Consider the following 3,733-nt stretch of genomic DNA (forward strand, 5'->3'; position numbering starts at 1 on the left):
GTGAAGGACTTTGGGAGGGTGGGTGTGGGAGCCCAGCAGCAGTCATGGTGGGGGGAGAAATCAACTCCAAGACTCCTCGGGGTCCTCTGGACATGTGTGTGTGCGTGTGTGTGTGTGTGTGAGTGTGTGTGTGTGTGTGTGTTTGTGTGTGTCCGGTGTGTGATGAAGGAGTGTTAACAGATTCCATCCCTCTTGTGTTTGTGTGTATGCGTTTCCCTTCAGAAAAAATTATATTTGTGTGTGCGTGTGTGTGTGTGTCTTCTTTTTTCTGTGCCATGTCATCAGTCGTTCAGACGGACTGAGACTTGAAGTGTGCCTGTGCGTGTGCGTGTGTGTGTGTGTGTGTGTGTGTGTGTGTGTGTGTGTGGCTTATTTTTCTACCTTTCCTCTCTCGCACTTCACCACAGCGCTATGTCAGCTATTTATTCAGAGGTTTTATTAAAAATAAAAAATAAAAATGGAAGCGAGATAGGTTGTGATTTACTTCCATTTAGTCAGTGACTATTTTGTCTGTTTTTTTAGTCAAGTCGTCTTGGCCTCCTCTCCCTCAAGCAAAATAAACCATTACAACTGTACTGAGGACTGAGATCGCTTTCTAAGTGGATGATTTTACTGATATTCAGGTTTTCTTTTATGACAATTTACGTAATGTGAGACATTTTGGTTCTTTTAAATGTAAAAAGCACAAACGTTCTGTGGGTTTTTAGTATTTTGATGTAAAGAAAATGTGATCCTCACTGTAATTTGGCTTAAAACATTTTTTTATTTGTTACATTTTATATATATGTATATATATATATATATATATATATATATTTCGTTGTTAAAAAAAACAGGGGAAATCTTATAAATTGCACTATTTTTCTTTCATCCCAGTTTTCTTCTCATTTGAAACCATTTGTGTATTTCCAGTTTGCCATTTGAAATCTCACTCCATCTGGAGTATAAACTTTGACCGTACACGCGGACAGGAAATGAGGGGAGGAGGCCACAAAAAAATCATTTAGTTAGTTAAAAAAAACCCATAAAGGCTTATTTGTACAAATACTACAGAAATTGCAGATGTTTGTCCAGTCCACTGCTATATTCTGTTGTAAACGGGACCAAACCCAACGCCAAGCACATTTCCTGTTCAGTCATTTCAGGTAAATATTAGAAAAGTGGGACCCCTTTTGGAAAACCTTGTTCTCTCCTCTTAATGTCATACAAATAAGAAAAGGATAAGTTCCTAAACATGTCCCATTAAACCAATATCCATGAGTACTTATGAGACATAGACATGCAGTATAAAGCCTGCTTCACAACAAATCCGACAAATGGCAAAATCGAACCGGAACTCCATTGATTCCTATGAAGAGTCAGATACCACACGCGAAAAGCTGTGACTTGTGAGTTTTTTTTAACTATGCACCAGTTTCAGTCCGACACTGCGATAAACGTCCAGCCGAGAAAACTATTCGCTGTCGCACTGGAAAAGGGAAAACAAGCTCTACCATTTTCCCCAACATATTTTATCGTGCGAAACTCAGAACAGTTCATCCGACCGTCCGATGCGTTTTCGGATTGGGTGTGACGCGGGCTTAAGTCTACGGACTATAAATCAATGTGATTTTGAGCTGTTTTTTTTGACTTGACAAACCCTTTTTCTAAATATAATTTATTGTTCGTCTGGGGGGCAAATGTCAAATGTCTACGATGAAAATGTGTCTGACCAGCCTGCTTTTTGTTGTTAGTTTATTTTTTTAATATTTTTCATGACGACTGGAACGATGCACGTTTTGCTCACCCAACGGTGAAGAAACACCAACTGCACAACCGTCTCCGTCCGTCAAACCCAAGCTCAACATTCTAAATTCTCTACATTTTTTTTTTTTTCCTTTTCTTCTCTTTCTTTTACCCATTCGGAAAGACACGGCCATTGAGTGGTTTTAGTATTACAAAATGAATCTATGTAAATAAGTATTTATAGGTGATGTACAGTTTCTAAAGTCAAGTAAAGTCAAGATGTTTTTCTTAAAAGGATCAGAGCGTCGGACGTGTCACGCGAATTGTTGTTTAGAGCCTCTCTCCCTCCCTTTCATCCCTCGTGTTCTCTTCTCTCATTACCCCCTTTTATCATTTCATTTCTGTGTCCTGTAATTCTGTAACTTCCGATTTTTCGGTTTATTTCATCCACTTCTCATCTAACATGTCCCTCGTTTCCTTTCCCTTTTTAGCCTTGTTTCTTTCGTTCCGTTCTTTTTCTCGTCTTTCCCTCTCCCTCTCTCTCTCTCTCCCCCTCTCTCTTTCTCTCTGGGAGTGGCGCTGTGCCTTAGCTGTAACTCCTGTCCATGAATCTCTGAGCCTTCTGAGCCGCCTCCCATTTTCACCCCCAAAGCCAAACAAGAAAGAATGAGTTGATGTCGATGCCTTATGAACAACCTCATTGGTTTTGAACTACGTTTTTGAAAATAAACCCGAGTCTACTAAATGCACCGCCTCGTCGTTTATTTTCCGGTGTACATATTGCACGCAGCTTATATCGTTTTGAGATGGTTGAAGGGCACGAAGATTGTTTCCCCAAAATCGACGCCCTAACTCATACAACCTGATTCGCTGTTTATTATATATTATATACAACGTGCACTTATGTTGGAAATTAAACTTGATGGGGGCAATTCAAGTGTAAACTCAAATTTAGGAGACAAATGTCCATATTTTTGATCAATTTGACCATTAGGCAAGTTTAAAAAATGCTTTTTTCATTTTTTTCTTGTGTTTCCTAGCCGCAGGGATACGCTCAAATCTGATTCAGCATTTACAGCGGTTTGGATTCAAGTCGTGGGTTTGAAGATCAACCCGCCTCAAACTGTTTGAAATACCATCTAATGTGCGGGTGCTCGGATGATGTGTGTGAGGCTTCTGGAAGACCTTTGAAGATCAAAACTCCAAAGAATATTATAAAAATCCCTTCAAGGGGCATGCTGGCGCCTCAACCGGATTAGCGCACGTACCATAGGTGAAATGCCTGCAGTTACCCGGGTTCAAATCCAGCCCGTGGTCATAGGTGACACTCCCTCTCTGTACCCCACATTTCCTGTCTCTTTGCCCAAAAAAGATCCCTTCAACTGAATGCTGATGCAAGACTCGCAAACAATTTTGTTCGCAGCAAACTAATCCTTTACATTATTCAGGAGTTGGGAGTCACTCCGCCAAAGGAGTCGTTTTGGGGGAGTGAGGATTTAATTCTTGTGAAGGTATTTGGTATCATTCACATTGAACGTGGCTGATTTACACTTTGCATCGCACCAAAATAAATATTTTGGACGGTATAAAATTATTCTCGCGAGCATTCCATTCACGACTCAGAGCGGAGCCGACTCTTCTGACTCGTTACGTCAACTCAGTCAAATGAACGAAGGGTTGGGGAAATTGAACAAATCCTTTTACCGAGTCACTATTAAAAAGCCAGATCTCCAAAAAAAAAAAAAAAAAGGGGCAAACTTTTCATCACAACATCTGGGTGTTTATCCGACATACCGTAACACTATCACCGCGAGGTTCTCGTTTGGAGAAAAATGGTCAATCCCGAGGAAAATTATGACAACAAACAAGTCCTGTTGCGAGGCTGGTGGAGTTGGGGTGTAAACACGCAGCGGTGTAATTAACCTTTACAAGTAAACAAACACACACACACACACACAAACTTTAACTTCAAAACTTGCCCGATTCCTCTTAGTCACCCTCTGCGGCG

This window comes from Zeus faber (assembly GCF_960531495.2).
Source record: "Zeus faber genome assembly, chromosome: 11".
Classification (NCBI taxonomy): domain Eukaryota; kingdom Metazoa; phylum Chordata; class Actinopteri; order Zeiformes; family Zeidae; genus Zeus; species Zeus faber.